The sequence below is a fragment of the Myotis davidii genome, unplaced genomic scaffold (genome assembly GCF_000327345.1).
Source record: "Myotis davidii unplaced genomic scaffold, ASM32734v1 scaffold292, whole genome shotgun sequence".
NCBI lineage: Eukaryota > Metazoa > Chordata > Mammalia > Chiroptera > Vespertilionidae > Myotis > Myotis davidii.
Window position 1 is genome coordinate 3,812,901 of NW_006285042.1, and position 15,229 is coordinate 3,828,129.

Genomic DNA, 15,229 nt, shown 5'->3' on the forward strand with positions numbered 1-15,229 from the left:
ATACACATAAAGGCAAAGGGAAAAAGTGCCTGAGCAATCTCAGGACGATGGCTGCTGGAGCACTGGCTCCGCTGCGGGCCAGGTATGCAACCCGAGGCAAGTCCCCGAACTTCTCTGCAAGGTGACATCTCCCCTTGTGCAGAGCTCTTACAAGATTATACAGTACGTGTGTCCATATGTACAAACAGAGGCCCAATGACTGGGACAGAGTCTAAAGTATACGTACAAAGTAGACGGGTCTGTTAATAAGTGTCAAGAATGATTTTACAAACTGGGTTAAGTTCACAATTAGGAAAAAACATGCTAACCTGTTTCAGAGTACACTATCACAGAAAGAGTAGAAGTTCTTGATTCACTTCAATAATCTTTCTTTCATGTGGATAATCACAATACAATTCATTCCATTTCCTAACATGTACTTACAAAAGAAATTTCTAGTTTCCTGCATGCATTAAGTTTTATCTGTCATATATTTGAAAGATTTCTAAATTATTAAGCAGCCAATTAAAAAATGGGCCGGCATAAATTGGTCTTACCGGTATTATAAAGTTACCCAAGTGACATATAGAAGTGATTCTGGCATTTTGGATATTGCTAGAATTTTCCTTTTGTATGTGTTAGTGGGGAAGTGGACTAGTTTCAACTGGAATTATCTGGAGAGCAGGAATTTAAACACACCCATCTAAATATTCTCCTCGCTTTGGCCTTCCAACTGGAGCAGCTGTGGATAGCTTTTCTAGAAGTCAGCCCCAAGAGTAAAATAAATTTGGAAGCAGTTTATCTAGTGAGAGGCTTAGGGGGGGGAAATTCAAGTGTAAGATGAAATATAAGAAAAGAACACTAAAACAGAAATAAAATTATGGCATATTACAGTCAAGGACATTTTGTAAAAAAAATGTTTGGAGAGCGGCCAAGAGTTATGGTTAGGCAACGCTGTTAGCACTAAAGCTGCAAAACAGGGGAGGGTTGCTTTAGGGTGAAGAAGGCAATGGGCTTAAACAGAGAACAACATGCATGCTACGTGGGAAAGACAACCAAAATGCTGAGTATGAAATTTAAGGCAGGAATTACTATTATGAAATAGGTGTTTAATACAAATCGTAATCTCCAGATGTATGGAGAATGATACGAGATAAAACTGTGACTCCTGCCAACCATGAGTTCCCTCAAATAAACACTGGATTTAGGGGCACTTATTTCCTAACACATATTTCACAACTTTAGGAAATTTGGACAGAACATACGCAAACTGAGAATCACCTCATATTACAACCTTAGGAGCATGACTTAGAAATTCTGAATTGTAATGTATGTAACATACTAAATGTGATTCTACATGGAGGAAAACACCCCCAAATTTTCCCTGGGATTTGTTTGTTTTGTAAGATAAAACAATGCTAAAGCATCTTTTTTAAAATGTAAGGGAGTGGGATCACAAAGTTTCAAGTAAGCAAGTCATGATAAATAAAAGTCAACTGTCTAAAAGCTCTTATACACAGCAGTGAGTGTTCACTCTAACGCAGAGAGAACGGGACACAGACTCACCACTGACCACAGGCGAGCAGACTGGGCAGGAGTCAGACGATCTGGCAGAGGCATACTAACCTGGCTAAGTCTGACGTACAGAGGAGTTTTAGATGCGAAACAGAGGCCACATCAAATGTAGAGCAAACCTACAGGGGGGGGAAATCAAAAGGTTAAAAAACAAGGCATGGAAAAAACACACATTGGTACTGTGTCAGTAGACGTTTATATATGGAATACGAGTTCAGGAAAGCCAGAATCAAAAAAAAATTTTCTCTCCATCAACATGCCACAGTGGCATATTCCAACATTCCAGAGGCACACCTTTAAGTCCTTAAAGGATTTTTAGTTTTAGTTTAGGGATGTGGTTACGAGCAGGAGCTATGGCGCCAGAATGCCTAGATTCAAATCCGGGGCGGGGGGGCCTCCTGGGGCCACTTAGAAACCTGGTGCAATCTGTTTAGTCTCCCCCTGCCTCCACTTCCTTGCCTGTAAAATGGAAATAATCATACCTATGGCACAAGAGTCTTTTGAGGACCAAATGAGTTCATCTGAGTCGAGTGCTTAACACCGAGTGGTAAGCAGGGAGCCCTCAGGTATTGGCAGTTATTTCCCAGAGACCCTGACTCAAGTGAAAACACCTCACAGCCTTGAGCAGATATCAGATGACAGACGTTTAAAAAAAAGTGTCAACTAAGAACACTATCCTTTGGGAAAGGCAACAAGTACTGAGGGGCTGAGAGTGAAGTGACAATGAAGGGAGGAGGACTCTAGCAGCAAGGAAAGGCCACTAAAAGGCAAAACAAACAACAAAAAACACACCTTTGCTTAATTCCAATTTTGTTTTTCAAAGACAAGGCTACTACTAAGAGGAAAAGCTGGAGGGCAGAACTTGTTGATAGCAAGCATACCCAGTAAAGGTATTTTTAATAATTCTATATTTCAGACTACATTTCCTGCATTTCAATCCAACCAGGAAGGAGATGTCTCCTTCCCAATGACTAGATAAGGCTTTATCTGATAGGTCTGGATGGATGGGAAGCCATCTGAGAGGGAAGGAACTGATATCTTTCTACTAGAAAGTTTGTTTATGGAAATAAACATACAAATACAAACACCTAACATATGCTGATCCCCAAACCTACATTGTGGGCTTGACTCTTAAATTATTACTACTTGGATATTATAGCAGTTTTCAGTCCTGAGGGGGAAAAAAAAGCCTCTCTGATGGAGGACCGCGTAGTGGAAGTTATCTGATTCTATAAACATAGCAAGAATGCCATTTGTAACTGCAGTCACTGCGCTGGCCTGTGTGTAGTTCTTTCTATCAACGCAGACAAAGATATGCCTCACTTCTAAAAGCTGAAACACCCCATGGAAAAGTGTGGCTTGATTTCCTACTTTTCCTTCCACCCTCCTCCCCTCCCTACTTAGTATCATGTCACACAAAATTACTTCCAGAAACTGGGAGGCTTGAGCGGCCAAGTTATAAAACCTCAGCGTTATGCTTACTGCTTTCTTATCTACAAGTTAATACTTATGGGAGTGAGAGTCTATCGATGATCAAGGCCATGGTGATTTTCCCATTTTGTAAGAAATCTAAAACCTCAGCAGAATCACAATCTGCTGAATCCACCACATTTGTATAAGTTATGCAAACGCCCATTCCTCTACAAAGTTGCTACCACCACTCCCAAATTTGGAAACCTGTATTTTAAATTTCCTCCCTATTTTTAATCAAAATAGAAAACCAAATAGATTTCTTTAAAAATAATCGTGGTGGTAAAAATAAAACAAAAATAACATGGATGAGTAAAATATTAGCAAGTTCCTGTACTGTGTGCTTACTTACCTATCTCCCCTTCCCACCTCAATCATTCTCTAAAATTTTCCATTATAATTTTAAGATGTTATTTTCCCAAAGAATGTCGTCAACCATTTCCCACTTAAAAAGAAATAGGTTTTAACTTAAGAGCTCAGAAATTGGGCTTGTTCTGTTCAGAGGCTGATGGGCTCCACGGCAAAAGTTGCCAAATCTAAACAACCATTTAAGGTCCTGTAAAATCATAGCAGATGATCCTTAGAATCAAAATTTCCTTTACACTTTCACTGAGAGATGAAGGTGTTTGCTTCCTTTGATAAGGGGTTCATAACACATAGTGGTGGTAAATATGGCTAAAGATATTGTCAAAGGATGATTTGCTTTGCATTATTTAACATTACACCACAGAATTAAATCATGTAAAGTGGAAGCTTTATCCATCTCAATCACTAAATCTGGTTAAGTGAAAGGCTACCCAACTCTAAATTATAAGCTTTTTCGTCTTGTTACTGAAAATGTCTAGACACTGTTTTGAGATTTATTTTTAGGAAAGAATATTACAGAAGAGACCTTGGCTTTGAAGAGGACCATGCCTCCCACTTTTTTATGCTTCCTGTTCAGAGGCTGATGGGCTCCCCGGCAAAAGTTGCCAAATCTAAACAACCATTTAATAATTCTCCCTGAAGGAAAGGTTTTAAAAGGCTATAGAGCCAATCAGGTAACAATAGATCAATCAGGTTTTCTTAAAATATAGTGTTTGCAGTTGAGACCTGGATAAGCAATTACATTCAAAGGAACGAGGAATGGGGAGCTATCAATCTCCATTCATCAGCAGGCATTCACGGATCCAGGAGGTCTGCGAGGCTGGGAGATATAAAAATGAATACTATACAGCTGCTGTACTTCAAGCTAAAGGAAGAACCTAAACAAAGATTTACAGGGCAATGTGTTAAGTGCTGTACTATAGGTGTGCACAAAGGGCTGGAGGTCAAGGGAAGAAGCCATAAATTCTTCCTGGGAAATCAAGCAAGCAGGGAGATGTAAAAGGAAGGTCTGGTGTTGTTTCCTTGCGACAGACTCAAGACCTTTTCCTTACTCTGTTCTCAAAATAAGGCACTAACTTCAGGATTTATGAACTGTTCTGCTTGTAAGTGCTATATGTTGGTTCATTTATGTTTGACACAGACTTTCAGTTAAAATATCCTAGGGATATAAGTTCTTTAAAAAAATAAATGTGTTCTTGTAATATTCCCATGCAACACGCATAATCCAGAATGGCATGAATAGCTAGCTAGCAGTTGTGAAAGTTAGAAAGTTCAAAGATGTTTTGAAACATAAATGAACAGAAGACACACTCTAATGACTTAGTGTTACTATATTAATAATGACTTTTAAATATCACTTTTTTCTTCTTCAGGCAAAAAATAAAAGAATCACCTGATTATATCATGGTGAATATTTGTCTTTCTCTACTTCTGTGTTTAAAAAAAGAACAGGGTGTTGGATCAACTTCTAAACATCATTTCTCATGCATGCCATATTCCTACTTATAACATAGTTGTGACAGAACCCCCATTGTTGATTACACACTAGCCCCAAACTTGAGTAATTCTAATGTAAGCATGAGAAACCACGGTCTCCTTTGGGGTGAATTTCCAAATTCCTCTGTGTTAAATTGAGGTCTAATTTTCCTTGTGCCTGGTTTTCACAAGAAGGTCCATTCCACCCCATGTGCTCCTTTTCAGCTGTCAATAAACAGAGGCAGTGAATTCCCCCAGGGCTTCACAAAGCTAGTTAGGCAGAGCCATTCATTCCTTCAGGAAAACAGGGCATTGATTTCAGCGAGTTCCCAGGGAGCAGCTGCAACAAAGAGATCAAAGGCCCACCTCTCTCTCCCTCCATTGCTTTCATTAGGCCAGGCCCAGACAAACAGCGACAGGTTTCCTTGAGACAAGGAGAAGGCCCGGAGACCACCTCATGGTTCAATTCAAATTCATCCGTTTCCTACATTCCAGTGACAGTCCAGAATGCTAACCATGACAAACCAGCACAATCGCCAGGCATAATATACTGCGCGCTAGTTCATCCAAGGTCAGAGGAAGAAAACGGGCACCAAGGGAAGTCCTCCGCTACCAGGGCCTGCTGGGCCTCAAAGGCCCCCTGACATTCCATAGATACACATTGCCTTCTCACTCTCCCTTTCTTCTTCCATCCTGCAATCCTCCAAGTGATGGTCTCCCTTCATCTCCAGTTTCTTTCGTGACACCATACCCAAACGACAGGGACACTTTATTCTCCATCGAATAGCGCTACTGATGATTCGAGTGTGGCTATCGTGCAGCCCTCATTGGCTGGCACTCAGTAAGCTACGACATATGATGTATTTAGAGCTGTAATTCCTAGGGCTTCCCGCAAAGGCTGCTAGACCTAAAGAAAGAGTCAGTTTGCGTAAATTCTGTTTGCCAAACAAAACCGTGAACAGCGACAGAACAGTTAGCTTTTTTATTTGAGCTGGGTAATCATCCAAACTGGTAATCCAGGCTCCTAAATGACAGCCTGTGTGTGAATGAGCCGTGTGTGTTTGTGGGAGTGAGGAGGGACTAGGAAAAAACACAGATTGGCCTGATTGGTTAGCTACACTGAGCAGATATTATTAAAAAGTTTCCAAGGTCTCCACTGAATTCTGAACTGCTTCTTTGACACAGCTTTCATGAAAATCTGCAACAAAATGTGTTCATTTTACTCAACTCCACTCCATTCCTGTCACTAGGCCTCAGTGAATATGGTAACAGATGAGTTAAATTTCAAAATTCCTAACCTAAAAAGAAAAGAAACAATATTGGAATGAGAGGGATGGAGAACTCACTCCTTGACACAGAACATAACCTTTCTCGGTGCCTGTCTTTTGAGCTTCAGTGTTGATCTGGGGGATTCAATCACTGATTACTCATTTGACTCAACGATGCCATTTTGTACAGGGTGCTGAACAGCCCACATTGGCTCAGCTGGGGACAGAGATGAACTTAAGAAATGCAGAGCTCTAGACTGCACAGAAAATGGAGCTTAGTAAGCGCAGTTGTACAGTCATCGTAGGAACCTGAAAGCTGACTCTGGCATTGGATCATGTTGGGCCTCTCTGCCTTCCTACTCTCCCAAAATAGAGAAAGAAACATCAAGAATCCCTTTACAAGGTACTGTGAAATAACGCTACTTCTCAAAAATTATGTATCTCATCAAAAAAAGCTGCTCTTACGAGTAGAAACTCCTTATATAATAGATCGCTCTATAAGAGAGCTGTTCTGGAAACTCACTAAGTTTCTATAAATCAGATCATTTTCTAAACATACTCAAAAAATGTCCTACTTAAAGAAAGACTATGCCAAATGATGAAATACACTCATCGGTTCATTTACATGCCTTTCAAGAGCATTTAGAGAACTTAGAAACATCCATGTGGTCTTCACCATGACCAGCCAAGATAGCTGGCTTTATTCATTTCTATTTGAATGAAGAAAATAGACTTGAGAGGTAATAAACTGACTTACCAAAGTCATAGAATTAGTAAGTAGCAGAGTTAGAACTTGAAGTATTCTGTTTCTAAATCTCATGCTGTTTCCACTCTACCCAGCTACCCTGTATGCATATAATTATTCACCGAAGTTCTCTCACCATAGCTATATTAAGTAAGTCATCATCTATTTCTAAACCCAATGCATTGCACCATTCAATCAAGAAGGTAGTGCATGCACTCCGGTATCAAGTAGATCCATACCTAAATTTTAGTGTCGCCTTTTTGTAATTTAAGTAGTTAACAATATTTTTAGAACCTCAGTTTCCTCATCTGTAAAAGAGGAATAATAATAATAATACCTTTTCTCATAGGGTCTGTGAAGGGTCAAACTAGATAACCTGTATAAAGCACCTGGAACAGTGTTAACATATAACAAATGCTCAATAAGGGTGGCTGTTGGCATTGATGTTGAAAATCAAAGCAATGTAAAACTTGTTAAAATGGGGAAAACGCTTCCTTTTAAATTTAAGGAATTTTTTATGGCCTAGAATATGTCCCTGGATTAGTTAGAAGTGTGATGTTCGGTTAAAAGATATTTTCCTAGCAACCTTTCTGTTCTAATTTAATTCCATTGTGGTCAAGGAACATTCTTTGTATGATTTAAATCCCTTTAAATTAATTGACTTGTTTTCTTACACAGAATATGGTCTATCTTGATTAATGTTCTGAGTGCACTTGAAAAGAATATGTATTCTGCTGTTGTTGAGTGAAGTGTTCTATAAACAACAATTAGGTCCAGTTGGTTAATAGTGCTATTTAATTCTTCTATATCCTTATTTATTTTCTATCTACTTAATCTATCATCTACTGAGAGAGGGTGTTGAAATCTGATTATAATTATGGATTTGTCTACTTCTCCTTGTGCAAACTGAAACTCTATTATTAGATGCATAAACATTTAAGATTATGTCTTCTTGAGAAATTTAACATTTTATCATGAAAGAATTTTATTCTTGAAAATATTCTTTGCTGTTATTTCTATTTTCTACTTTATGATATTAATATAACCATTTCTTAAAAATTAGTGCTAAACTATATGCTGTTTTCCATCCTTTAGCTTATAAACTATTTGTGCCTTTATATATGTGAAATACATTTTTTTTCAGGCAGCATATAGCTAATTCTTGTGTGTGTTTTATCAAATCTACTCTGACATTCTTTGTCTTTTAACTAGAGTATTTAAACCATTTATACTTAATGTGATTCTTGACATTTGTTAGGTTGAATTGTAGCATCTTGTTATTTGTTTTGTATTTGTCCCATCTGTTCTACGTTCCCTTTTTCCTTTTTTCTGCCTTCTTTTGGACTGATTATTATTTTATTTTATCTCTTGGCTTATAACTCTTTGTTTTGATGTTTCAGTGGCTGATTTAGTGTTTATAATCATATCCTTAACTTATTACAATGTACTTTCAAGGGACATTATACCTGCTCACATATAATATAAAAACTTTATGGTTTTATATTTCAATTTTTTTCTTCCTGACCTTTGTGCAATTATTTTCTTATATTGCATGTTATCAACCCCAACTCTATTGTTACTATTTTTATTTAAACAATCACTTATCTTTTATGAAAGATTAAAGATTTTTAAATTTTATATGTTTACCCAGGTGGCTATCATTTCTGATGTTGCTTATTTCCATCTGATATTATTTTCCTTCTTCCTAGATGCTTCCTTTAACACTTCCTGTGGTGTGGGTCTAATGGTAATATAGTCTTTCAACTTGAGAAAGTCTTTATTTTCATTATCTTTTTTAAAAGATATTTTTATTAGTTATAGATTTCTAGCTTGACAGTTTTTTCTTTCATTACTTTAAAGATATTATTCCACTGTTTTCTGGCTTACACTGCTTTTGATGAAAAGTTTGACATCATTCTTTGTTCCTCTAAATTTATAGTATCTATTCTCTGCTTTAAAATATTTCTCTTTATTACTGGTTTTAAACTACCTGATTATGGTGTACCTTAGTCTAATTTTCTTCCTTTTTTGTTTTTTTGTTCATGCTAGGTTTTCATTGAGCGTCTGAGATATGTGGGGTTATTGTTTTCATCAAATTTAGCAGACTTTCAAGCATTATTTTTTCTTTTCCTTCCCTCCTTTGGAGACCCTAATTACACATATACAGGGGTATTTGGCTGATTGAAGTTGTCCCACAGCTTACTGATAGGCTGTTTTCTTTATTCCGTATTTTTGTGTTTTATTTTGTAAAATTTCTATTGCTATGTCCTTAAGTTCACAAAATCTTTCTTCCTGGAATGCCTAGTCTACTGTTATTCCTACCCAGTGTAATTTTCATGTTATGGTGTCTCTAGAAAATCAATTTGGGTCTTATAATAGCTTTCATGTCTATCCTTAACAAACTTTATGCTTTCCTCTACTATCTTGAATAGAGTTATAACTATTTTAACATCTTTGTTTAGTAATTATGTTTTCCTTCTTAAAATATTATGAATTTTAATTAGATTAATTTAATTAAAATCTGTTTATTAGATCCATGGCATTTCTGGACCTATTTCTATTGATTATTTTTTCTCTTTACCATTGAGTTTTCCAGTTTCTTCTTATATCTGGTAAATTTTGATTGAACACTAGGCACTGCTTATTTTACCTTATTGGGTGCTAGATATTTGGTATTTATTTAAATATTCTTGAGCTTTGTTCTGGGATGGAATTAAGCTACTAGAAACCACTTGATACTTTAAAACAGGAGTCCACAAACTATGGCCCACAGTTCAAATCTGGCCCACACTATTTCTGTAAATAAGGTTTTATTGGAATACAGCCCTCCCCATCATTTACATATTGTCTATGGCTGCTTTTACATTACAATAGCAGAGCTTAGTAGTTGCAAGAGATCATATGACCTGAAAAGTCTAAAATATCTTCCATTTGGCCCTTTATGACCTTTCTTTAATGGCTTCCTTCTAAGATTTTTTAGGAAGGATCAGAGCAGCCTTTACTCTGGGGCTACTTCTGCCTTGTTACTAGGCAAAACCCTTCTGATCATTCCATCTAATACACTTGTATTACAAAGTTTCTCTACTCTCAATGGTGGGGACACACACTTCCCAGCCCTGTGTGAGCTACCTTTTCCCTTCCAGTGGTTCTTTTTTCAGCCTTGGGTAATTCTTTTACATGCATGCACTAATTAGCATTCAGCTGAAGATCTCCAGAGTTCTCTTTGTGAAACTCTCTCTTCTCTGGACTCTATCCTGCAATTCTAGCTGCCTCGGCCTCCCTGAATTCCCTACTCCTATCACTGCAATTCAGTGTGACCACTGGTCTGTGTTTGGTTCCCCTTCTTATGCTGTGGCCTCATGCACATCATTTGTTTCCCTTCTCTCAGGGTTCACTTCTTATGTCGCTTGTTGTTCAATGTCTGAAAACTTTTTTTTCATAATAGTTTATGGGGCTCTTATTTTTGGCTGCTCAGGCAGGAGCATAAATCCAGTTTCTGTTACTACATCATGGCTGGAAGTCATGGTGGAAGTCCCCTCATTATGAAATTCTGCTTTCTTACATTTTCATTAGTGCTTTACATTTTCAAGTAAGTACTGACAAATCTACATTATCTCATTTCTTTTGTCCACTTTGCTAAGATGTAGAGATTATGTAAAAGCTCAAAAAAATGCAAAAAAGTGATTTGCTGAGTCTATTGCAGATCAGCCCATGTCTCCTAATCATTTTCTCTCCTATAAAAATATATAATTTTTTTCAAAATTTACTACATATAAGGATATAAGTAATAAAAGGTAGTCTTCTGTATAAAGCATATTGTAAAACTATTTATTACTAGTGTCTCAAGCTTACAGTACTGAGAAATATAGAATTATTTAAAAGATTAATAGTTACTGAATGCTGCTAATAGCCAGGTATATCACCTCAGTTAATCCTCATAAATATCACAGCTATTATTATTTCAATTTTATAAATGACGAACTGTGGCTAAGAAAGGTGCACTAACTTGTTTATAGTCATGTACTTAATCATATCACAGCCAGAATTCAAGCCAGGCTGTGGTTGGTTCTAAAACTTGTGCTCTCCAACGTGCTTTCTGCTCCTTAATTTATAACTCGTAAAAGGGGAGCTTCTAGAACTAAATTTTGAAAGAACACTCCAAGTCCTCAATAACAAAACAGCATTAGGAACCATTTACTAAAAGTACCAAGACCGACTCACTTTTTTTCTACCACAGAACTTCTAATCAAACAACAACGAATAAGAAAATAAAGTATACAGAAATATATAGGTGATTAATATTTGAATTTATTTTAAGTCACATATAATCTAATTAAAGTTCTACATCAGGCATTCAAACTTCCTTATTGAGTTATCTGGGCAAGCCCACAACCTACAAAATTCTGCTGACCTTGAGCTCTAGCAGATTTTTCTTACATCTGAGTATTGAAAACATATTCTGCTTCCTTAAGATCTTATTGTTTATTTTCTGGTAACAAGTTTTGCTCCAGGTTCTCTAGAAAAGTACTCTCATGTAATTAGAAAATGCAAATATCAGGGTGGAGGATAAAAAAATTAAAATGTCAACTTACAAAAGCCAATGATGACTATGTTATCAATCAGGCAGGAACAACCTAAAAATAAAATAAATTTAAAAATAAAAATTATTTTAGTTTTATATAATAGTTTCATATTCATTTTTAAATTGAATTTCATTAAGATAATTGCAGATTCACATGGGGTTTTAAGAGTGATCGTGAGTATCCTTTACTCAGTTCTCCCCAATGGTAACATTTCACAAAACTGAGGTACAATATCACAATCAGTACATTTATATTAATACAACCCACTGGTCTTTTGAGATTATCCCAGTCTCATTAAATTTGTGTTTGTGTGTGTATATGTTGTATTTAGTTCTATAGAATTGCATCACTCCCAACACTTGTATATATATCTCTGATAACAGTTTCCTCTATATTATCACCCTCTCCATTTATACTAGAGATACCTCTCCCCAACATATCATGCTCTGGTATTCCCCAACCTTTAATTAGCAAAACCTTTACTGACCTCCACTTCTCCCACTATATCCCCAGACTAACTCTGAAAAGAATAGAAAATTTAGATAATCCTCATTTCCTCACCTAGTCACTTTTCAACCCATTCCCCTGGCTCCCATCTCCACCACTCTATCCTTATCAAGGTCTTCAAAGCCATTATTTATTATCTTCATTTTAAAGATCATGATACTGAAACTCAAGAGAGATTACTAGGTTGAGATGGTAAAGACAAACCTTCCCTTGGAGATAAGCAAGAGCCCAAGGACTACCCCAAAGTACTCTTTTCAGAATATTATACTTCCTTCTTCTCTTATATCATCCTCTCTGCATTAAATCTCCGATTTCTTAGACTATCTCATTGTTTTTCATCAGTTTTAACTGAGAAAAAGAATTTGCTTGACTTATGAATATTTTATCTATAACACTTGATGTATATTATCTTATTTAATTGTCACAACAACCTGAGAATAGGAGGTTTTATCCCCTTTGTCCAAATAAGAAAATTTTGGCTGAGAAAGAATAAAACCTTTCCCTATAGCAGATAGTTAAGAAGTAGAACAGCCAGCATTTGACCTGATCACCTGGATTGTGGGCCCAAAGCTGCTAGCCCTTCATCATGGTTAGATCTCATAGTTTCTCAGTTGTTCCTATTACATGGTAACACAGTAAGGGCATCATTCAGAGAGAGGTGGCATGGTCCCAATACCTCCATAAGGTCAGAAAACCTAGCATTGATACAAACTTGCTATGAGCAAACACATAAGAAACTGATTTCTATATCACAATGGGACTTTATAATGGGAATTATAATTGTCAAGACATGACACTCAACTTTGGTGGTCAGCACATTTTCCCTCCCTAGCTCTACCTAGGAAGCTAAATTAGTAAGGAGGGGGTATGGGACAGACTTGTAATATGGAGGAAGTGGGCAGAAAGACTTGCCCCATTCCCAAACAGAGCAAATCTTCCACTCTCCACTCCTATGTGGCTAAAATGCCCCCTTACAAATGGGGACCAGGAAGGGACAGTTCAGAAAGAACTGTTTGCTATTCATCTGTCTGTGCTCTGAATAGGGAGGTCAGATGCTGCTGCCTTTGCTGCTATTAGCTCTACATTAGCTGTTCCTGATGAAATAGCCAGACTAGAGATGGAATAGACTACTCCACCACCTCCACCCATTAAAGCAATTACAGAAATAGAGATGCTGGCCTCTAAATAGCTGAGAGCTTCTAAGAGAGGATTCATGAAATAAACACATCTTCAATATATACAACCTCTGATCAATCCCCTCCAAAATATCCCAACCAACCAAGTCTTTCCTCTTCTTTCTTCCTATTTTGAGGGGGCAGGGAAATTCAGTGAGATAGTTACAAAATATTTTGGGTTGCCAGCCTAATAGAAAAAAATTAAATTTTCCTTCTTGTTTTAGATACACACAGAGATACCATCTACTCTAATTTTTAGGAATCAGAGTAATATGTTCATGCTTTAAAGTTAGAACATTTTCCATCACCTACTTCTCCAACACTGAGGGAAAACTAGAATTAACACAAATAGATAAATCACAACAACAACAAAATATAAACCATAAAGTTTACTGGAAAATTTTTAATTTACAATATCTAAAGATTATGTATGGATCTGTATTGTACTATGTTAATATCCCCAGAAAGGTGAAAGAAAAATCAACACTTTTCCTATATAATGCAGATTTTTAAAACCTCACAATGATTTCCTAAATTACGTCCTCTGAGAATATGAACGTCTTTCCCCAGCTTTTTAAAAGCAATTTTCTAGATTGCAATTTTAAGCATCTCTTTGAATGCGACAAGGTCTTACCCTTAAAATGTATGACACTGACTTCTGCTTCACAGAAGTGCAGACAGAATTAACACAATAGTTCTACTTCATACAAGCTCTCAAAATCTCCAGCGGGAGCTAAACTAAACTAGTTGCATTATAAATGCTAATAGTATGCTTTAAAAACCATGGCATAATGAGAGTAGTTACTAAAGTAGCTTGTATTCAGCCCCAATACTTTACTGCCACATGTGTTTCTACAAGACCCATTGTTATGGACTAAACTGGGTCTCTCAAAATTCGTATGTCGAAGCCCTAACCTCCAGTGTGACTATTTGAAGATAAGTCCTTTAGGGAGGTAATTAAGGCTAAATGAGGTCAAGGGTAGAGCCCTAATCCAACAGGACTGGTGTCCTTATAAAAAGATAAAGAGACACCAGTGGCCACTCTCTCCAAGCAAGCACAGAGGAAAAGGCCACGTGAAAACACAGCAAGAAAGCAGTAGTCATCTGTAAGCCAGAAAAAAAAGAGGTCTCATCAGAAAATGAATTTGCTGGTATCTTGATCTTGGACTTCTAGCCTCCAGAATTGTGAGAAAATAAATTTATGTTGTTTAAACTGCCCAATCTGTGGTATTCTGTTAACAACAACCTAAGCATACTCATTTAGATTCGGTACTGTGAAGTGTGGTGCTACTTAACAAATGACTGAAAATTTGGAAGTGGCTTTGGAACTGGGTAATGAATGGGTAGAGGCTGAAAGAGTTTTGAGGTGCTTACTTGGAAAAGTCTATATTGCCTTGGAGAGACTGCTGGTAGAAATAGGAAAGTTCAAGGTGATTCTGGTGAGACTCACTAAGGTGGAAATGAAGAATATGCTACTGGAAACTGGAGGAAAGGTGATCCTTATTATAAACTGGCAAAGAATTGGGCTGAATTGTGTTCTAGTTTTTAGTGGAAGAAAGAACTTGGAAGTGATAAAATCAAGTATTTAGTTGAAGAGATTTCTAGTCAAAGTGTTGAGGCATGTGACCTGGCTTCTCCAGTAAAATGTAAGAGGAGAGAGATAAATAGAAAAAATCCCTAAGCAAAAAATAATGAGAACATGAAGATTTGGGAAAATTCTCAATCTACCCATCCTGCAAAAAATGAGAAAGCATGTCCAGGAGAAGGTGTGGCTAGATAATCATTCCACAATGAGATTGGAATTAATCGGCTAAATCTGCAAAGCCAGAAATAGAGTTGGGATTATACCAAGAGGACACTGCCAATTTGGACCAAAGAAAACCTACATGGAATAAAATAAAGGAAGGCTTTTCCACTACTGAGACTGAATAGGACTAGAAGATAAGCTATTTGACTGCAAACCATGCTTTATTCTTTAAGAAAAGGAAATAAGGACCACCCTAGGCAATTCAGAGATCATCAGCATTCCACTCCCACCAAAGAAAAACTATGGTATATTGAAATAATGGAATGCTACTCAGAATA

The 15,229-nt window shown here is 37.0% G+C and overlaps 1 protein-coding gene across 6 annotated transcripts in view; it reads right to left on the reverse strand.

The window, feature by feature from the left end:
* PLAGL1 (PLAG1 like zinc finger 1) overlaps positions 1–15,229 on the reverse strand; it is a 50,255-nt gene that overhangs the window by 24,799 nt on the left and 10,227 nt on the right. For 4 of the 6 annotated variants that reach the window (XM_015558514.1, XM_015558512.1, XM_015558515.1 and 1 more), the window contains 2 exons: positions 11,472–11,513; positions 1,606–1,673 (listed from right to left, as the gene is read on the reverse strand). The gene's annotated coding sequence lies outside the window, so the exon portion shown is untranslated. The remainder of the gene's footprint in view (positions 1–1,605; positions 1,674–11,471; positions 11,514–15,229) is intronic. The other 2 variants (XM_015558517.1, XM_006755397.2) reach the window with 1 other exon arrangement.